Source organism: Felis catus, chromosome A1 (assembly GCF_018350175.1).
Source record: "Felis catus isolate Fca126 chromosome A1, F.catus_Fca126_mat1.0, whole genome shotgun sequence".
NCBI classification, from domain to species: Eukaryota; Metazoa; Chordata; class Mammalia; order Carnivora; family Felidae; genus Felis; species Felis catus.
In genome coordinates, this window is record NC_058368.1 from 25,832,576 (window position 1) to 25,855,070 (window position 22,495).

Genomic DNA, 22,495 nt, shown 5'->3' on the forward strand with positions numbered 1-22,495 from the left:
TGGAGACGTGGCCTCCCTGTGGACCTTCCAGGTAGAGGCCATTTGTCTTCTCGCAGCTGGTCCTTGTGGCTGAGGGCAGGCAGGGCATTGACTTTTCCTTCTGGATACCATCCCACCCCATGCCACCTCCTGTTCCTCTTTCTCCTCTTATGTCCTCAACCTCTCCTCTCCATTGGTCTTTTATTATCCAACTATGTTCAAGTTTCTGCATCCTAGGGGCGCCTGGCTGGCTCAGTTGGCAGAGCATGTAACTCTTGATCTCTGCGTTGTGTGTTCAAGCCCCACGTTGGGTGTGGAGCCCACTTAAAATGAAAAGAAAGGAAGAAAGAAAAAAGAAAGGAAGAAAGGAAGGAAGGAAGGAAGGAAGGAAGGAAGGAAGGAAGAAAAAAAGGAAGAAAGAAAGGAAGAAAGAAAGAATGTTAGTTTCTGCAACCTGGTCATAGAACCAAAAAAAAAGAAAGAACTATGCCCAACGTGAAGCTTGAACTCACAACCCTGAGATCAAGGGTTGCATGGTCTTCCAACAAAGGTAGCCAAGTGCCCCATAATGCCTTTCTTTCTTTCTTTTCTTTCTTTCTTTTCTTTCTTTCTTTCTTTCTTTCTTTCTTTCTTTCTTTCTTTCTTTCTCCTCTTTCTTTCTCCTCTTTCTCTCTCTCTTTCTTGAGTGCAAGCTGGGGAGTGGCAGAGGAACAGGGAGAGAGAGAATCTCAAGCACCAACATGGGGCTCTATCTCACAACCAGGAGATAATGACCTGAGCTGAAATCAAGAGCTGGAAGCTTAACTGATCGAACCACCCAAGCGCTCTCATTTCTGATTCGGGTAATTTGAATCTCCATTCTTTTCCCTTGGCCACTCTAGCTAAAGATTTGTCAATTATGTTGATGTTTTCAAAGAACCAATTTTTGAGTTCATTGCTTTTCTCTATTGTTTTTCTATTGTCTACTTAATTAGTTTCTGTTCTAATTCTGATCATTTCCTTTCTCTGCTTGTTTTGGGTTTAATTTGCCCTTCTTTTCCCAATGTCATGAGGTGAAAGCCTAGCTTATTAGGTTTCTTCTTTCCAAAAGGTGTTTAAAGCTATTAATTCCCCTTGCAACAAATATGCAAGCTCAAATTTGTTTTCATTTTCATTTATCTCTAAGTATTTTCTAACCTCTTTGTGATTTCCTCTTACTGAAAGTAATGCTGCAATTTCCAAATGCAAAGGACACATTAGGTGCACTCAGTGTAGCACTAGACATAGTAATTACTCCCTCTTTAAAATTCTCTCTTCCAAAGTTAAGAAAACAATTTTAACTGCTTTTCCTCTGTTTATTCTTATTCAGATACTTTCACGGACTCCTCTTCTTCCACTAACCCACTAAACGTTAATGTTCTTTGTTATTCCTCAGCAGGACAAAAATAGACCCAAGAATCAGAATGGTACTGAAGATGTCCACCTTGCTCCAGTCTATTGTACTTTCTATGGGTTTAGGCAAATGTATAATGACATATATCTATTGTTATAGTATCATATAGTGCAGAGTATTTATTTGCTTTTTTTTATTTTGAGAGAGAGAGAGAGAGAGAGCACAAGTGGGGCAGAGAGGCAGAGGAGAGCGAGAATCTTAAGAAGGTTCTATGCTCAGCAAGGAGCCCAACACGGGGCTTGATTTCATGACCCTGGGATCATGACCTGAGCCGAAACCAAGAGTCACATGCTCAACTGACTGAGCACCTGGGTGTCCCAGAGAGCAGAGTATTTTTATTGCTCTAAACATCCTCTGTGCTCTGTATATTCATCACTTCCCACACTCTCAACTCTGGCAGCCGCTGATCTTTTTATTGTCTCCACAATATTGCCTTTTCCAGGGGCGCCTGGGTGGCTCAGTCGGTTGGGCGGCCGACTTCGGCTCAGGTCATGATCTCGCGGTCCATGAGTTTGAGCCCCGTGTCGGGCTCTGTGCTGACAGCTTGGAGCCTGGAGCCTGTTTCAGATTCTGTGTCTCCCTCTCTCTGACCCTCCCCCATTCATGCTCTGTCTCTGTCTCAAAAATAAATAAACGTTAAAAAAAAAAATTTAACAAAAATATTGCCTTTTCCAGAATATCATATAGTTGGAATCATACAGTATGTAGCCTCTTCGGATCGGCTTCGTCCACCCAGTAATATATATTTAAGGTTCCTCCATGTCTTTTCATGGCTTGATAGCTCATTTATTTTTAGCGCTGGCCAGTATTCCAGTATCTGGATGGACCCCAGTTTATTTGCCCAGTCACCTTACTGAAGGACACCTTGCTTCTCAGTTTCAGCAATACAAATAGAGCTGCTAAAAACATCCATGTACAGGTTTTTGTGTAGACATTTTCGATTCTTTTGTGTAGATACGAAGAGGTGCAATCACTGGATTGCATGGTAAAAATGTTTCGTTTTGTAAGAAACAATCAAACTGTCTTCCAAAGTGGCTGTACCATTTTGCATTTCCGCTAGCAATGAAGGAGAGCTCTTGTTGCTCCAAATCCTTGCCAATGTTCGGTTTTATCCGTGTTCCGGATTTTGGCCATTCTAATAGGTATGTATATTCCATTTACTTTTCACAATATCCCTAGATGTTACGTAATTTATGGAATATCAAACAACTTGTAAGAAGTGGAGTCATGATTTAAATCTGGTCACTTAAATTTCCAAACTGAGCTCTTTACTATGCAATATTACAGACTCTTCCAGAATCTTCCACATTATCTGCACATATAAAAATACCTTGTAACGTGGAGACAGATGTAGCTCCACATGCAATCCGGCAGCATGTCTGACATGAAAGCTCTCTGGTATTATTATTATTCCCTTTTCATGCATGTAATAGTTTTCTATTGCTATGTAACAAATTACCACAAACCTAGCAACTTAAAACAACCTTCATTTATGAGCTCACAGTTCTATACTTTTTAAAGAAAATATTTATTTTATTTATTTTTATTACTAAAAATTTTTTTAATATTTACTTTTTGAGAGAGAGAGAGAGAGCAAGCTGGGGAGGGGCAGAGAGAGAGGGAGGGAGAGAGAAATCACAAGCACACTCCATGCTTTCAGTGTAGAGCCCAACGTGGGCTCAAACTCACGAACAGTGAGATCATGACTTGAGCTGAAGTTGGACGCTTAACTGACTGAGCCACCCAGGTGCCCCTAAAAAGAATATTTATTAAGGTAAATTACTGTTTGCTAGAACTTCCCCTGATATGGTCCACAGAACACTCATCTTGAAAGACAGTCTGTGAAATAAGGGTTCTACAATTCGACTTGTTGGAGAAACCTCATATTCATTTCCCCTCTGAAGTACTATATTCATAATGTTGTGTAAAAGTTATAGACTCTGTGAAATCCTGCAATATAGAAACCTGCTTAACGTTAACTTGTTATTTATCAAATTTATTTGACCACACAACCATTCTGGGAGGAAACATATCTTATCATCTAGGAGAACAATTTCTGGGGAGTTTACTTTAAAAAACACAGATATGGGGCACGTGGGTGGCTCAGTTGGTTAAGCATCTGGCTTTGGCTCAGGTCATGATCTCACAGTTTGTGGGTTCGAGCCCCGTGTTGGGCTCTGTGCTGATAGCTCAGATCCTGGAGACTGCTTCGGATTCTGTGTCTCCCTCTCTCTCTGCCTCTTCCCCGCTCATGCTCTGTGTCTCCCTCTCAAAAATAAATAAACATTAAAAAAAATTTTTTTTTAATGCAGATATATATATAGACAACTTACTCATTTTTCCAGCAAACACAGGGTGGCCACTTAGCAGCAGGTGCTGTGCTGGGGCACTCATAGGAAGAGTCAGAACCACGGTATCTTCACAACTTCATACTAGCTGTGGAGCCAGAGAATAAACAAATCGTCATCAAACATTATTAAAAACTGAGATAAGTACTATCAAGAAGTGTAGGGAACATGTGAGAATATCATTTAGACTGGGAAAGGGTCTTTAGATCGGGAAAGGGCAGGCTTCTTTGACAAAGTGACATTTCAGCTGAAGTCTGAAAGATGAGGGGAAGCCAATCAGGTATTGAGTAGGGAGAAGCATTCTAGACCAGGAGGATGGCGTGTGTAAATGCCTCCCAGGGTCCAGATAATACTGGGTGGGTGGATATTGACAATATTGAGTAATTTGGGGAGAAGGAGGGGTGCTTGGGTGGCTCAGTGGGTTAAGCATCTGACTTTGGCTCAGGTCATGATCTCACGGTTCATGAGTTCAGGCTCCGCATTGGGCTCTCTGCTGTCAGCACAGAGCCCACTTCAATTTTTTTTAAATTTTTTTTTTTTAACATTTATTTATTTTTGAGACAGAGAGAGACAGAGCATGAATGGGGGAGGGTCAGAGAGAGGGAGACACAGAATCTGAAACAGGCTCCAGGCTCTGAGCTGTTGGCACAGATCCCGACGCGGGGCTCGAACTCACGGACCGCGAGATCATGACCTGAGCCGCTTAACCGGCTGAGCCACCCAGGCACCCCATCACAGAGCCCACTTCAGATCCTCCTTCCCCCTCTCTCTGACCTGCTGGTGAGCGTGCGCTCCCTCTCTCTCTCAAAAGAAATAAACATTTAAAAACAATTTTGGGAGAAAGATCACGAATCTTCCGTTTGGGACATGATTACCTTGAGATGTTGTGACATAAAAAGAAATACACATTTGGTCTCTCCTCCCAGTTCCTGGCACAGAGCTTCTAAAACTCTTGTAGCTTCCTGAGTCATATAGGGTGAGAGGAGGTTATTCACAATAACACGTAGAGGACGGGGGCTGATTGCCAGAGGGTTGGAACTTTCAAAGCTCCCCGTACACCCCCGAAAAAAAAAATGAACTAATCAATCACGCCAATGCAATGAGGCCTCCACAAAAAACCCTGAACAACAGGATTCGGAGAGCTTCTGGGCTGGTGAGTAAGTACATGGAGATACTGAGAGGCTGGCACGCCCAGAGAGGGCCCCGAACCTCTGCCCCCATACATTCCTCCCCCACACCATGTCCTATGCATCTTGTCCCTTTGGCTGCTCCTGGGTTGTATCCCTCCATACCAAGCCAGTAACAGCGAACAGTGAAATGTCTCTCTGAGTTCCGCAAAACATTCTGGCCGGTCATCAAACCTGAGAAGAGGGTCAGGAGAATCCCTCAGTCAGAAGTACAGGTAGCAGCCTAGAACTTTTGTTTGGTGTCTGAGGAGGGAGAGTCTTGTGGGGCAGCCCTTAACCTGTGGCATCGGAGGCTCACTCTGGATAGAGAGTGTCAGATCTGAATTGAGTTGTAGGACACTTAGCTGGTGTCCATAGAGAATTAGGAAAGTTCTGGGTGTGGAGAAAACCCCACGCATTTGGTGTCAGAGTCCTGAGTGTAGAAATGTTGTTTCCTTTTAATTAAAAAAAAAATTTTTTTTTTAACATTTATTTCTTTTTGAAAGAGAGAGAGAGACCGAGGGCGAGCAGGGAAGGGGCAGAGAAAGACAGTGATGCAGAATCCAAAGTGGGCTCCAGGCTCTGAGCTGTCAGCACAGAGCCTGACACGGGGTTGGAACTCACCGACCACGAGATAATGACCTGAGCCGAAGTTGGACGCTCAACTGACTGAGCCCCCCACGTGCCCCCTTTTTTCCTCTTTAGATGCCCGTGAGATATTTAAGGGAGATGTAATAGATAATTGGTTATGAGTTTGGAGCTGGAAAATAGATTTAGACTAAATAAATTATAATTTGCTTATATTTCAGTAGAAATTGACTAAAATTAAAGTAACTGGAAAAAAGAATCATTGGTGGGTATATGAGAAATTCGTCACCAAATTTTGTGCCTATTCTAACTAGGGGAAAGATATCTGAGTGGGCCTTTAATTTAGTCTTATGAAAAGTCTAAAAAAGAACAAAGTTTAGTCTGGCAATGATCAACGCTCTTAAAGCCCCCAGGAGTCCCAGCTGGCCACCATAGTAGCTGTTCCCAAATCCAAAGAGGAAAAGTGTTTGTGTCTGCTTAAAAATGGAGTAATTAAGGGGCGCCTGGGTGGCGCAGTCGGTTAAGCGTCCGACTTCAGCCAGGTCACGATCTCGCGGTCCGTGAGTTCGAGCCCCGCGTCGGGCTCTGGGCTGATGGCTTGGAGCCTGGAGCCTGCTTCCGATTCTGTGTCTCCCTCTCTCTCTGCCCCTCCCCTGCTCATGCTCTGTCTCTCTCTGTCTCAAAAACAAATAAAAATATTAAAAAAAAATTTAAAGCTCCTAGAAAATGGCTACGTCCACATGGAGTTTCAGATGCCTCAGCAATACTAATAAGAATTAGGGGGCGCTTTGGTGGCTCCGATGGTTAAGTGTACGACTTCAGTTCAGGTCATGATCTTGCAGTTCGTGGGTTCGAGCCCTGCATCAGGCTCTGTGCTGCCAGCTCAGAGCCTGGAGCCTGCTTTGGATTCTGTGTCTCCCTCTCTCTCTCTCTGCCCCTCCCCTGCACATTCTCTCTCACTCTCTCTCTCTCTCTCTCTCTCAAAAATAAACATTAAAAATAAAAAAGAATGGGGAAAATAGGGTTATGGCAAGGGGGAGTGCTGGACAAGTTTCCCTGGTAACAAAGCAAAGGTGGGGCCTGCTTTTTGAGGAAGAGGACACGGGAATGTTGTGGGCCAGCAGCACTGAAGGTAAGACGCCACTTCCTGGCCCATAGCCTTGGTCAAGTTGCTTCATGTTCATGCTTGAGATCTTAGCTCAAATTTAAGGGAGCCCACCCTGCTCATCTGCTGCCCCCCCCCCCGCCCCCATATGAGGTCCCTGTCCTAGAATCTCATTGGATATGAGTTTGGAGAGCTAGAAAATAGCCCTTCTCTGACAGCATGTAACAGCACCGTAATCACACCATTCACTGTGCAGAGATCCTAGTCCACAGCTTAGGTGAGCAAGAAATGTAACGTAATTTATACATTCAACCATGGTGGTAGAAATATAATTTCAGTCAATTTGGGGTCCCAAAGGGTTCTATAGAGATGTAGGATTAAGTTTGTCTTTAAAAAAATTTTTTTTAAACATTTATGTATTTTTGAGAGACAGAGCATGAGTGGGGGAGGAACAGAATCTGAAGAGAGAGACCGAATCCGAAGCAGGCTCCAGGCTCTGAGCTGTCAGCACAGAGCCCGACATGAGGCTCAAACCCACAAACCGTGAGATCATGACCTGAGCCGAAGTCGGACGCCTAACCGGCTGAGCCCCCCAGGCCCCCCAGGCGTAAGTTTCTGTAGTTGAAGGGAGAAGAGGAGGAAAAGAAGTTATTAGAGGGTGACCATTTTGTCTTACTGTTATCTGTCCATGAAGCTGACTGTTAAGACACCTAGAGTCCTATCTGGTTCTATTTCCTTAAGCACCTAGGTTCTTGGGCAACAGCAGCCAGAGAAACCCTTGGAAAAACTTTTTGCCCTGCCACACCTCCTCTGGGACAATGAACACAGTTTCACTATTTTATTTCTTTTATTATTATTTCTTTTAATGTTTATGCATTTTTGAGAGATGGAGAGAGACAGAGTGACAGCAGGGGAGGGGCAGAGAGAGAGGGAGACACAGAATCCTTAGCAGGCTCCAGGCTCTGAGCCGTCAGCACAGAGCTGACGTGGGGCTCAAACTCATGAACTGTGAGATCATGACCTGAGCCAAAACGAAGAGGTGGACACTTAACTGACTGAGCCACCCAGGTGCCCCCTGGTTAATATTTTTAAAATAGTATTCACACACACACACACACACACACACACACACACACACACATATTTACTCCGTCTGGGAATGAGTAGTGAAAGTTATGTGGGAGAAATAATTTGCCAATCTTTACCAGTCTAGTGAGAAGCTTAAGGTTCTTAGAAAGGAAAGGAAAGGAAAGGAAAGGAAAGGAAAGGGGAAAGGAAAGTTTAAAAAGAGAAGACAAGAAAAGTAAGTTTAAAAGCATCCAAAGGTGGAAGCAACACAGGTGTCCACTACTGAACAGATAAACACAATATGATCTGTACAGAGAATAAGATTTGTTTAGCCTTAAAAAAAAAACGGCAATTCTGTCACATGCTACAACCTAGATGAACCTTGACAGGATTATAATAAGTGAAGTAAGCCACTCACAAAAAGACACACTGTATGATGCACTTACACGAGTGCGCTCAAATTCATAGAGACAAAAAGCAGGATGGTGGTTGCCAAGGGCTGGGGAGGAGGGGATGGGGTTAGTAGTTAATGGGTACAGAGTTACAGTTTTGCAAGATGAAAAGAGTTACTTGGAGCTGGAAGTTGCTGACGGTTGCACAGCCATGTGAATGTACCTAATGCCACTGAACTGTATACTTAAAAATGTTTAAATCTGTATTCATTGGATACAGGCAACTTTAATACGAGACACAATAGAGTGGCTTAAATAATTTTTATGTTATGCATATTTTATCAGAATAAAAATATTATTCAGGGGCCCCTGGCTGGCTCAATGGGAAGAGCATGTGACCCTTGATCTTGGGGTTGTGAGTTCGAGCCCCACATTGGGTGTAGAGATTACTTAAATGAATAAATAAAAACTTAAAAAAATATTATCCAAACACATGTGTAATTAGTTGTTTAAAATCTTTCTCTTCAGCTAGAAGATAAGCTCTGTAAGAGTGGGATCTTGTCCCAGTAGGATCTTATTCACTGCTATGTGCCCATGATTTAGCACAGTGCCTAGCATGTAGCAGTAACTTCACAAATACTTGTCAAAGGCATTAATAGTCCTGGGAGTGGGATTTGGGGGGCAGGTTATGCCTTAGGAAAGCAATACCCCATATAACGAATTACCTAAGAAACATTGGCAGATTACTGCTTAGTTTGCTACTTACTGATAATATTTAGTTGTCATAGTAATTGGGCATTTGTGAACACGTATCTTGATTAAATATAGAAAGAGAGGAAAAATGAGTATCACGTTACATACCTAGAGCCACATTCTTTTTTTTAATGCTTATTTATTTATTTTGAGAGAGAGAGAGAAGGGGGGGTGGGGGGCAGAGAGAGAGGGAGAGAGGGAATCCCAAGCAGGCTTCACATTCAGGGTGGAGTCTGATTCAAGCCTCTATCTCATGACCTGAGCCAAAATCAAGAGTCAGATGCTCAACCAACCAACTGAGCCAAAATCAAGAGTCAGATGCTCAGCCAACCAACTGAGCCACCCAGGCGGCCCATACCTATAGCTACATTCTTAATCACTCCGTCCCTTGCAGAGGAGGGATTCTCCCTTTTGAGCCTTTTAATATGCTGATGAATTTTAGAAATAATACTTATTGTATTTTCGTAGTTTAGCACAAGTAGTTTACATTTTAGCCTATTAGATTTGACCTAAAATAAACACGTCAGCCTTTTAGTTACAGAAAATAAAAGAAAGGAAGGATATAACAGGCAAGTGGGGAAAGACACCTGTAGGGAGGGGAGGGGAAAAAAAGATGGCTCTAGGGAAGCGAGCAATTGCAACTGAAAACAATGCTCATTAAAATTAAAAATTCATATATCTTTTGAAAGCCTATACCTGGGAATATCCCACAGAGGCAAAACCACGAGTTCATGGAGACACATGTACATGGATGCTATTGCAGCATTCCTTGCTGTGACAAAAAGCTGGAAACAAAGCCCGTGACTGAATAATTTATAGTATACAACACCATCGGTTATTATCCAGGCATTAACAAGGCTGAATTAAATCTAAATCAACGGACTTGGAGAGATTTCCATGAAGTGTTGTTGAGTGAGAAGAGAACGGTGCAGAAAAGTGTCTATAATGTACACACATATATTCCACTTTTGCAAGGAAAAAAAAAGTTAAAAAGCCCTTCAAATCTCTATTTCCAATTTTGTGAGCATGGAGGAAAATATGAGAGCACGCGTAGTTGTCGGGTGAGTTGTTGTGGGACTGTCTGGTGTCGGAGGGGAGGAAGAAGAAGACAGGAAGGAGGAAACAGAGATGATAAAAGCACATACGATTTGCATTTATTTATTTTTTTTAATAATTAAAAAAATTTTTTTTCCAACGTTTATTTATTTTTTGAGACAGAGAGAGACAGAGCATGAACGGGGGAGGGGCAGAGAGAGAGGGAGACACAGAATCGGAAACAGGCTCCAGGCTCCGAGCCATCAGCCCAGAGCCTGACGCGGGGCTCGAACTCACGGACCGCGAGATCGTGACCTGGCTGAAGTTGGACGCTTAACCGACTGCGCCACCCAGGCGCCCCACGATTTGCATTTACATAAAGTTATGTGTGGCGTAGAAAAAAATTAAGTTCAAAATTATGCAAAGCTAACTAGTCTCCTCCCTGGGTAAGGGTTCTTCACCTCTGAGGCCATCAACTCATGTTAATGGCAGAGGGACAAGACAGCCTTAGGCAATATTGACCCGTAAGAGACGTGAAGACTCTTGGTCGTGGCTGGCTTTCCTGTCTCTCCTAACTGGAGGAATGGCCTGCTGCCTGGCATGTGGGGAGCCAAATTGCTTATCTACAGTCTTTTAAAGTACCATCTTTTGGGGCGCCTGGGTGGCTCAGTCGGTTAAGCGTCTGACTTCGGCTCAGGTCATGATCTCGCGGTCCGTGAGTTCAAGCCCCACGTCGGGCTCTGTGCTGACAGCTCAGAGCCCGGAGCCTGCTTCGGATTCTGTGTCTCCCTCTCTCTCTGCCCCTCCCCTGCTCATGCCCTGTCTGTCTCTGTCTCAAAAATAAATAAAAACATTAAAAAAATATATAAAGTACCATCTTTTATTCACTTTGGGATCTAATATAAATTCAGGAAGTGAGAACCACCTCTGTCAAAGTGTTCCACTATATGATCTGTGGTATATAACATAAGGTGTATGATAGATGATTATAAGGTATATGGGTGGTGTGGAAAAACACCATGTTGTTGTGGTGCCTGGGTGGCTCAGTCCGTTGAGCAGACTTTGGCTCGGGTCACGATCTCACAGTTTGTGAGTTTGAGCCCCGCATTGGGCTCACTGCTGTCAGCGGGGGGCCTGCTTTGGATCCTCTGTCCCCCTTTCTCTCTGCCCCTCCCTGCTCATGCGTGTGTGCTCTCTCTCTTTCAAAACTAAATAAACATTTAAAGAAAAAAAACAAAAAACATCATATTGTGGTGGTTCAGGTTTTGGTCTCTGGGGTCAAGTGGCCCTGGGTTCAACTCTGCATTTGCTGGTTATAGCTAGCTGCTTTAATAAGAGACACAAAACAGTGACTTAAATAAGAAAATAGTTTAACTTCTCAAGTAATAATCCTGACCGTCAGTCGAGGGCTGGTCTGATGGCTCTTGGTGATGGAGACTCAGGTTCTTTTCATCCCTTTATCCCTGCAAAGGTGAAGACCATTCACCTACTTGCCTTCCAGCCTGTGAGAGAGAGAAAAAGGAAAGAGGAGACTTCACTCGAAGGTGAACTTTTCCTATTAGCTTAGACGCTAGTCACATGGCCACACCTAGCTGCAAGGGAGGCTGGGAAAAATGGTCTGGGGCTGGTATATGAGCAGCTCAAACTGTCATTGCTGAGGAAGACAAGGAGATAAGACACTACCCCCCAACTCTCAGAACTATATCCTAATAAACTGTGATACAATGGTAGAGCAAACTGGGAAACTATAAAGAGGAGTCCTGATCCCGTCTGAGGGGTCAGAAGATTGACTTTTTCCCGAGGCAGAGGTCTAAGGGATTCACTAGAAGAAGCAAGGAAGAGGGTTCTAGGAGGAGGGAACAACGCGCAAAAAACTCCGAAATAGAGGAATCGCAAAAAAGGTTTAATTTAAGCAAATACGTAAATCAGTTCTCTTCCCAAGGACCCAGGCTGGCTAGTAAAATATATTGTAACATGTGCATCAGCCCTCAGACACACCATTTATTTTTGGGGGGCTTGGAACTGTCCCACTGTGGTTCAGCTGGCAGCCCAGAGAAAGCTGACACCGGTTTGGGAAGGTCTAATTTTTTCTTTCAGGGAGACCCAAGTGAAGGAGCTTTGTGTGTGTTGCTTTAGAAGAATTTGACAAAGTTGTGCTCCTTATTTGCGTTATCTATGATTTTAGGTAACGTTACAAAATCGTCCCGTAATTTTCTGTAATATATGGAAATGGAAATGCGGTGGCTTTGAAAATCATTTGCCTTTGCACATCAAAGGAACAAATTGACAGTTGGGTAACGGATCCACCTTGCCACGTGGGAGGTGAGAGCTGCAGTAATCATTGAATCACAAGACGCATTTCCATACACAGCACATGAAGACCAGTTTCATTGCTTTATAGTTTCACCTCCTATTAAAGCCCTGTCAAATGTGAGTCAGAGCCACCTTAGGTCCTAGAATTTGAGAGAGCCCATCTTTCTGCACTGCTTACTCCACCTTTTCTTACTGCAACAGGGTGATTGTTTTTAGAATATTAATGTGCTTCTCTCCTTTGCTTTCCCAAGGACATAATTTTCCCCTTAGTTGGTTCTAGGCACGTATCTGATTTGAAGGAGATGAAAATCTGTTATGGGTGCAAAGGGAAAGGCTGGGTGATTTCCATTTTTTGGCATTTAAAACCAGGATTAGGCAGTCGGGCCTGTCTTGAATATGGATTTTGCACGTTAACATCTTTAGCGTACCTAGGAACCAGGCCCTGGTATAGTGTAGAAAAGTGTAGCGTCATGTAGAAGAGAACCCCAAGGAGGGTTGCTAGATAAAATGCAGGTTGCCCTGTTAAATTTCAGGCAAACGATGAAAAGTTTTTAAACATAAGTGTGTTCCAAATACTGTACGGGACATACTGACACTAAAAAATTACTTGTTTGTCTGAAATTCAAATTTAACTGGGCATCTTGTATTTTTTTTTATTTATTTTTAAAAATTTTCTGTTTTTGAACGTTTATTTATTTTTGGGACAGAGAGAGACAGAGCATGAACGGGGGAGGGTCAGAGAGAGAGAGAGACACAGAATCAGAGACAGGCTCCAGGCTCTGAGCCATCAGCCCAGAGCCTGACGCGGGGCTCGAACTCACGGACCGCGAGATCATGACCTGGCTGAAGTCGGACGCTTAACCGACTGCGCCACCCAGGCGCCCCGCATCTTGTATTTTTATTTGCTAAGCCTGGCAAGCCTAATTTCCAGGACAGAGAGGCAAATAATACCATAAAGTAGGAAAATAAGATGTGAGGGGAGTCTATAGCGTGATAGTCATACTGACTGTACAAACTTTGAAGCCCTTTTCTCTATTTGACCAGAGACCACACCCGCTATGGAATCAGAAAATATCAGACCCAGGGCGCCTGGGTGACTCAGTTGGTTAAGCCTCTGACTTCAGCTCAGGTCATAATCTCACGGTTTGTGGGTTCAAGTGCTGCACTGGGCTCTCTGCTGTCAGAGAGCAGAGGCCCGCTTCGGATCCTCTGTCCCCCTCTGTCTCTGCCCCTCCCCTGCTGTGCTCTCTCTGTGTCTCTCCAAAATAAATAAATAAACTTTAAAAAAAGAAACGAGACTATCACAGATACTTGCTTTCCTAGCTTCCCTTGAATATAAGTGAGGCATGTGCCAGTCAGATATATACATGTACCTTGACATTGATTAGGAAGCTGGGACTTGGAAGAAGCAGGTGTTCTGGTGTTGGGTGATGACAGGGACCTTGGCTGCATACGGTGCCCAGTGTTGTCAGTGGAGGAACCTGCGGGGTCCAGTGTCCATAGCAACAGCAGTGTTTCTAAAGCCTTGTTGTGAGCGTTGTTCCCCACTGCAGAGCCTCGGCGCCTGGTTCTGGCTCTCCCAGGGATCCTGCCGGCTCTCCAGTGCCTTCTGATGAGTCCCTTTGCCCCTTCACTCTGCCAGAGTTGGTTCTGTGCCTTGCACCTAAAAACTATGAGCGATAAATGAAAGAAAAGTCTTCCCAGGCATGAGAAATTATGGAGAGGAGAACAAGAGGAGCAGGAGATAGGAGAGGAGGGTGGGCGGGAATGGGTTTGGACAGGAGATGGAATGTAGGAAAGCTGCGGGGGCCGGAGGCCTTCGAGGGTGCTCCTGTGCCACTCTGCGCGGGTGGAGCTGTCCTGGTGGTTCACAGCCCATTCTGATTGCCTGATCCGGTTAGTAAACACCAGTGTCCATTTGGATTGTGTGGTGCTTATGCTTTACTGGTTTTTAAAATGTTTTGGTTTGGGGGCACCTGCATGGCTCAGTCGGTTAAGCATCCGACTTTGACTCAGGTCATATCTCACCGTTCCTGGTAAAGCCTGCTTGGGGATTCTGTCTCTCTCTCTCTCTCTCTCTCTCTCTCTCTCTCTCTCTCTCCCCCTCCCCCATTTGTGCTTTGTGTGTGTGTCTCTCTCAAAAATAAATAAACATTAAATTTTTAAAAAATATTTTGGGGGGCGCCTGGGTGGCACAGTCGGTTAAGCGTCCGACTTCAGCCAGGTCACGATCTCGCGGTCCGTGAGTTCGAGCCCCACGTCAGGCTCTGGACTGATGGCTCGGACCCTGGAGCCTGTTTCCGATTCTGTGTCTCCCTCTCTCTCTGCCCCTCCCCCGTTCATGCTCTGCCTCTCTCTGTCCCAAAAATAAATAAACGTTGAAAAAAAAAATTAAAAAAAAATATTTTGGGTTTTTTTTTATTGTGGTAAAAAAAACCCCACATAACATAAAATTTAGCATCTTAGCCTTTTAAAAAAATTTTTTTTTAACGTTTATTTATTATTGAGAGACAGAGGGCAAACAGGGGAGGAGCAGAGAGAGAGGGAGACACAGAATCAGAAGCAGGCTCCAGGCTCTGAGGTGTCAGCACAGAGCCCGACGTGGGGCTCGAGCTCACAAACCGCGAGATCATGACCTGAGCCGAAGTCGGACACTTAACCGACTGAGCCACCCAGGTGCCCCTAGCATCTTAACCTTTTTAAGTGTAGTTCTGTAGTATTAAGTACTCACATCGTTGTACAGCAGATCTCCAGAATTTACTAGTCTTGCAAATCTGAAACTCTGTATCTATTAAAGAAAACTCCCCTTTTCCTTCTTCCTCCAGCCCCTTTCTCTTTCTGTGAATCTGACTGCTCTAGAGAGCTCGTGTAAGTAGAAACCTAGAGTATTTGTCCTTTTGCATTTTACTTAGCACGATACCCTAAATGTTTATTCATTTTGCAGCACCTGACAGGATCTTCTTCCTTTTAAAGGCTGAATTACATGCCATTGTATGTACATACCACATTTTCCTTATTCATTCATCCATCCATGGACACTTGGGTCCCTTCCACATCTTGGCTGTAGTGAAAAACGCTATGAACATGAGGGTGCAGATATCTCTTCAAGGGCTTTGAAATATTTTGAGTTGCGGGGCGCCTGTGTGGCTCAGTCAGTTGAGCGTCTGACTCTTGGTTTTGGCTCAGGTCGTGATCTCGTGGTTCGTGGGATTGAGCCCCGCATCCGGCTCTGTGTTGACATCTCTCCCTGGGATTCTCTTTCTTCCTCTCTCTCTGCCCCTCCCCTGCTCATGCTCTCTCTCTCTCTCTCTCTCTCAAAATAAGTAAATAAACATTTAAGAAATGTAAATATTTTGAATTGCTCCTGGGTGCAACTATTCATCTTGCTTAAGGAGAGGGGATCTCTGAGGGTTAATGGCCAGAGATGTCCTTGATTCCAGTGTGGCACAGGTGAAATGTAGAGTCCAGCTGAGGAGCTCAAGATGTGGTGAGGAGGTTGTTCTACAGCAAAGACCTGTGTAGGGAAGAGCACCCAAGCCAGACTTGATTGGAAATCCCAGACCTCTGAGTGTGGGGGGCCCAGAGTCGAGAGTGCTGCTGGCTGGCTGGCTCCGGCTAAGTTAGACCAGAGTAACCATGGACTTTCAGCCTCAAATGCCAGCATGGCAGGCAGCACCCAAGGGGAAAGAGGTGCTATCATAGCTTCTTAAGACTCCAACTCTTGGGGCGCCTGGGTGGCTCAGTCAGTTGAGTGTCCGACTTCGGCTCAGGTCATGATCTTGCAGTTTGTGGGCTCGAGCCCCGCGTCGGGCTCTGTGCTGACAGCTCAGAGCCTGGAGCCTGCTTCGGATTCTGTGTCTCCTTCTCTCTCTGCCCCTCCCTCACTTGTGTTCTATCTCTCTCTGTCTCTCAAAAATAAATCAATGTATCAAAAAATTAAAAAAAAAAAAAAGACCCCAACTCTTTTTGGACATCATGGGGTTGTAAAAACCATAGCCCTCAGCGCTCTGTTGGATAGAGAAGCAGAGGGCAAGGTGAGTTACTGAGAGACACATGTTATCTACATGGATGGTGAAATTATTGTATTAGCTACTTAGTTACTTCTGTTCTTGGCAAAGGTGTGGGTAGGGCAGAGAAGGAAGGCTAGATCAGTGAGAGATTAAACTCAAAATTGCTTTTCCTTCTGCATACCCGAGAAATTTGTGTTGGCTTTTTTGTGACCCTGCTGTATTTCCCTGCTTTGCAACCAATGTTGTGTTCTCCAGCCACACAGGACTACACGCTACCCCTCCACTCGGGCCCCGGAGGAGGAGCCCCTGGAGTTCGGAGCAAGTTGCTCAGCTGTTGCTGTGCGCGTCCTGGAGAAAATCAATGGTTTCCAAGGCGCCACAGCTGCGAACTCTATGTGCTTCTCCTGTTCATTCTGTTCTCTCGCTGTGGAACTCTCCCTTCCCCACTTGAAAAAACTCATTAGCCCCTTAAGAGCCATACCAAATACCAAGCCTGGGAAATTTATTTCCGGTCTATGCCCCATCCTGTGTTCTCTCTCTCTCTCTCTAGGAAGAAGCAATCACACCATTTCCCCCCTGCCTTTTGCGTTTGATGGCTGGATGTCTGTCTGCCTCACCAGGCCAGGCACTGAGGGCAGCAAGCACATGGTTTTGTTGTTATGCCCCAGCTCCTGACATGGAACCTGGCGGAGCTGGGCCCTAACAAGTGTTAGCCGAACACTGGAATGAGCTCCCTCCTTTGTCTTTCCCTGTTTGACCACCCTGATCTCACATGTAAATGGCCTTTAATTAGATTTATCTTTGATCTAAATACTGGGGTTTATTCTTACCCACTTATGATAGCATTTAGTGAAACAACTTGCACATAATAGGCGCTCGTGTGGTGGTTGATTTGACTGGATGTCTTGGTTTCATGCCTTTGTTCACAGAATGTCAGAATTTGAAGAGACCCTAGAAATCACCGAGTACAACCCGTCACCTGGTGTGTGAATTGGGGATGTCTCTGTGCCACTGGGTTAGGTCATACACATGGGTATCTGTACTAATGCATCCCTGTGGCGCTAGTCTGCTGCATGGTCAACTCTTTTTGTTCAGTTATTGACAGCATTTGGCAGGTGCTTTCTCATGTTGATGGTGGTGATAAACAAACTGAGAAAGCAGTTCTAGAAAGAAGGGGTGGAATGCGCCAAGCAAGGAAGTGTGCGTGAAATGCCTGGGGCCATTACTACATTTGGAGTTCAGCATTGTAGCCCCAGAGCTAGAAAGGCAGAGGTTAGGGGCGCAGAGAGACAACCGATGAGATTGGAGAGAGGAAGGGTCATGAAGGGCCTCCCTTGTTAGGCATAAGGAATTCGTTTTCATTATATTGTCATTGAGGATCCTTGAGGAACTTTGAGCAATGGATTGATATTAGAAAGACCTTGCTGATATCATTATACTTGAGGCATAAGGTAGGGAGGTGACTTTAATATGGCGGCGAAGGATGAGGACCCAGCCCAAGGCAATGGTGGAGGGGATGAGACGAGGAACAGAAAGAAGAGCTATTTAAGATATACATGTAAGAGGTCCTGGTGAGATGGGTGAGAGGCGAGGACTGGAGGACGACTTCTGGTTTGGGGATGGCCTCCTGGGTGGATGGCAGTGGGCCGTCGACCATGAGGAGCCTGAGGATCCTCTAGGTCCCAATGATCCATCTTCATTTTCATTAACTGCTCGGAGACTCAGAAAAAGTTATGGCTAAATATACAGACATGACATGGACAGTCCCCAGAGAGAGGTGACAGAGGTTAAAGACCTCCAGATGTAAGGAATATAACAAGGGATGAACAGGATCAGCACCTTAACAAGGTGCTTTATTCTAGAAGTTTGAGGGGCCACTGGGAGAGCAGTTTCAGTAGAGCGTTGAGTCAGGAAGCCTAGACGAGGTAGAAACTTTCCAGGAGCTTGGCTGTATAAGGAGAGGATGACAAGCAGAGAGAGACACATTTTCTTTTTTTGTTAATAAGATAAGAGAGCCTTGGACTGACCCACCCACTGAGAGGCAAGCGCCAGATGAGAGGAAGGATTGGGGGTCAGGAAAAGGGGAATAATCAGGGGAGCAAGGAACTTGAGGCGGGGCGGGTGGACGATTAGAGGAAGGCTGATCCTTTCCTCAGAAACATTGAGGAAGGCTGTCGGGACAGGTGCTGAGGAAGATGTGGGTAGTGTGGCGAGTGCAGGGGTTGAACAGGAGACATCTGAGCTCTGTGCCCATGGACTCTATTCCCAGTGAGCCAGGGCTTGGCACAGTCACTGGAGAGAGGGCAGCTACCACGTAATGGTGGAGAGGGCGGACTCCGGAGGCACGGCTGGAGTTCACGTTCTCTTCCTGCCGTTCACTAGCTTATGACCCTGAGAAACAAACGCCCAAACACCATGTGCCTCAGTTTCCTCATCTGCCTAACGGATAGGATAAGAATCCGCAATGGATTGCTGTGAGAATCAAGTGAGTTACAATATGCGAAGGGCTTAGAACAGGTGTACAACAGGCGGCGTGTAACAGCTGTTGTTACTGCTGTCATTGTCACCATCGCTATCTGCTGAGCCAAAAGGTCTCTGGTGCACGGTTGGAGGTTGTAAAGATGTGGACCGGCTGTTGAGTAAAATAGGGACCGAAGAACGTGAAAGTGTAAAAGTTTGCTGAGTGACCCTGGGGGATGCAGCTAAGACCAGGAGATAAAACTGTTAGCCTGTGTGACCTTGTCCCCAAACAACCTAAAGGGACAGGCTTTGTTTTCTCTTCCTAGAGAGGACACTTGAGGTTCAGAGAATTCCAGTGACTTGCCTAGGGTCACACACCGGTAAGCTGGCAGGAACAAGTGATTTGACTCCAGCTCTGTCTTTTAACCACAATGGGGTACAAAACACACCACAAAGCAGCTCACAAACCAAACTGTCACCAGGCTCTAGAAGCTGTGGTTGCCAGGCAGCGATGGGGTTATCCGTGGTGCAGGGCAAGAACAAAAGACATAGGACAGACAGAAGGATCTGGCTTTGTGAAGCACTTCTGTGACAATGGCTGGTGGAAGTTTCCTCCAAGTGACAAAAGGCTAGTTCACATCTCACTGGAAACACAGTGCTTGTTTGTTTGTTTGTTTATTTATTTATTTATGGGGGAGGGCAAGTGGGGAAGGGGCAGAGAGAGGGGGGGACAGAGGATCGGTCAGAAGGGGGGTCCGTGCTGACAGCAGACAGCCCAACGCAGGGCTCAAACTCACGAACTGTGAGGTCATGACCTGAGCCGAGGTCAGACACTTAACCGACTGGGCCACCCAGGCGCCCAATGTTCATTTATTTTTGAGAGAGAGAAAGCGAGCAAGGGACAGAGAGGATAGGAAGTGCGCTCAGCGCTGAAAGCAGAGAGCCTGATGCGGGGCTCAAACCCACGAACCTTGAGATCACGACCTGAGCTGAACTCTGGTGCTTAACTGACTGAGCCACCCAGCCTTCCCACAAAGCCAAATTCCGATGCATTCTGGTAAAGAAGGCTTTTGATAAATAGACCCTTTATTCAAGGACTTGGCTCAGCATTAAAGCTGATGGAACAGACAGAGTATATTATCTGGGATACATATATGGTGGGATCCAGCAGAGTGCCCAGCACACCGTGGTGATTAGCATGTGTTTGCTGAATGAATGTCTGATTAAGTGATGGCTCTGGAGGTGCGGTAAGAGGGCGGAGAAGACATTTGGAGGATCCTTTAGAAATTAGTCTAACAGAGGCTTTTTCTCGAACATTTTAAAGTATTGGCACTACCTAGAAATTGCTTAAAATATCTGTAAAATTCTCACCTAAACAATTGAAATCACTCGACCATATTAACTATCCTTCTAACAGCCAAGCCCCACCAGCTTCTAGACGGTAATGGCCCAGCTGGTTTAAATGGGTCTCCATGGTTACAGGCATGCTCTGGTTTCCATGGTTACATTTCCCAGTCCCTTGCAGGAGTTAGATATATGTGAAATTTCAAAGGATTTTTTTTTTTTTTTCCCTCTCTCGCCAGCCTGCACAGAAATCTAGGGTCCGAAGGTCTGAGATGAAAGTTTCAGTGACCTCTTGGGAAGGAAAGGGGGAAATGGTAATAATATTTGCGACAGTTGCAATCTATCATTGAATGAGGAAGAAAGGATTCAATGGGGACCTATTGTGGCGGTAGAAAGATATCCCTATATCATGAGCCTGAGCATTTTGCTTAATTAGTGGAGGAGGAAAACCGGGGTAAGGGAACAATACGCTCTTGTCTGGATCTGGCTCCCTGGGGGGAAGAGGGGACGTTGGCCAGAGGTGGAGGGGGAATTCTGCCACATTAGAGTCCCTTTAGAGTGACCAATTCATCTCTCTGCCATGACAGCGCTGTAGCCTTCTTGTGTTGATTTCCCCCATGCTCCTCATTTCGAATCATCTCTCTTGGACCATTTTGGCTCAACCAGGCAGGCATCTGTTACAAGGCACCAGTCCAGGTCAAGACACTGTCATTGGAGCTGGCTTTTCTTGACAGAGGGAGCCCAGGTGGAATTCTAGTGCCTCCTTGTGGCATCTCTAACATTTCTAGCTCTACCTTATCCTGTAGGAACCGCTCCCCCCGCCACCCCCCAATGTTTTCCTGTTAGTATCTGGGAAGGAAAAATTGTCTTCCTCCATGGATTCACGTATCTCCATCCTTCTCTCCTTCCTTCTCACAAAGTTACAGGGTATCCATTACGTTTTGGCTAGGCCCTAGAAATAGTACTAAGAAAGAAGAGGATATTGCCTTCACAGAGTTCACCATGCGGTGTGGGGAAGGGGCAAAACAGGTGAATAGCTCCCGGTAATAAAAAAGCAAATGGGACCATGACAGAGGGAGGGACCCACCAGCTGGGGAAGCCGGGGAAGCTGTGAAACTGGAGTGCCTTTCTGAGCTGGATGTTCAAAGAACCAGTCCCTCAAAGATGAAGGATGAAGTAAAGACAATATTCCATTAAGCAGGGGATTCTGTCTTCAAAATAAACTGGAGTACAAAATGTAGTAACACCCACCTTTATCTGGGCTCATATGCTCGCTACTCTGTGGTCAGAAGCAGGTACAAAGACAGTGCTGGTGGGAAAACCTGAGAAGGTGTCAGTAGTAGAGTCAATCCAGCACAGCACCATTGGCTGAGTTGGGTAGGCACCTCTTGGAAGGACCAGGTTGTTCCCTGGGCAGAAGGTGGGGTGTGTGAGTGAGCAGAGATGCACAAAAAGAGGCTGGGAGGGAGGCACAGACATACCCCCACCTGCAGCAGAGGCTTCGTGAGCTAGTCCGAAGACAGGGCACTTGAGTCTGAAGGCTAGGGAGTCATTGAAAGACTTTAAGTAGGGGAGAAACATAATCCAATTTATGAATTACAAAGGTTGTTCTAATGGTGTTGTGTTCATAACTAAGTTCAAGAATGACTCCTGGGGTCTGGATCGGGAGACTTCATTGATGGTGGTGCCTGTTCACAGAAAGAGGGAATCTAGGGGTCCCTGGGTGGCTCAGTCAGTTAAGTGTTCAACTTTTCATTTCCACTCAGGTCATGATCTCACAGTTTGTGAATTCGAGCCCCGCATCAGACTCTATGCTGACAGTGAGGAGCCTGCTTGGGGTTCTCTCTCTCCCTTTCTTCTGCTCTCTCTCTCTCTTTCAAAAAAAAAAAAAAAAAAAAAAAAGAGGGAATCTAGGAGAGGTCGGAGCATGGAAGCTACACCTACTGGTCTCTTGTGTATTCTCCCAGAGATATTCTTTGCTTCTACAAGCATATTTCAATTTAAAGCCAATAATGAATTCTATTTGGTCATGTAGGGCCTAGGAGCATCACATGGATATGTCCAGCAAGCAGGGCATTTTGAATTAAAGAAAGCAGTCTGCCTGGAGATTTAGCTTTGAGGGTCATGGGTATCTAGACAAAAAGCAAAATCATAGGAGAATAAGCAGAATGGGAAGAGAGGACAACTATGAGGAACAACTGTATTTAAGGGGGAAGTAGACAAAAAGACACCTGTGAAGGCCTGTAGTGGACATATGGGGCTGACTGTTCAACACTGGCCCTTCTTCTACAACTGCCCTCCCCCCCGCCATGTTTATTGAAGAAGCTGCCATGTTATTTTGAATTGACATCCCCAAACCAATCCAGCCTAGTGAGCACCTAACACAGATTAGAACAGAAGTGTCTCTTCCATTCCAGCTACAGCTCACTGATCCAGGGGTGGGCTGCTGACCCAAGCCACGCCTGAGTCCTCCCTAGAAATTATTATTTTTTAGGAGATAAA

The 22,495-nt window shown here is 45.3% G+C and overlaps 1 protein-coding gene across 11 annotated transcripts in view; it reads right to left on the bottom strand.

Annotated features, from left to right (window-relative positions):
* Positions 1-22,495, bottom strand: part of GPALPP1 (GPALPP motifs containing 1) — a 73,378-nt gene that overhangs the window by 14,525 nt on the left and 36,358 nt on the right. For 8 of the 11 annotated variants that reach the window (XR_006594888.1, XR_006594890.1, XR_006594900.1 and 5 more), the window contains exons 12-14: positions 13,553-13,849; positions 11,263-11,368; positions 3,745-3,847 (exon numbers count right to left, since the gene is read on the bottom strand). The gene's annotated coding sequence lies outside the window, so the exon portion shown is untranslated. The remainder of the gene's footprint in view (positions 1-3,744; positions 3,848-11,262; positions 11,369-13,552; positions 13,850-22,495) is intronic. The other 3 variants (XR_006594891.1, XR_006594907.1, XR_006594892.1) reach the window with 3 other exon arrangements.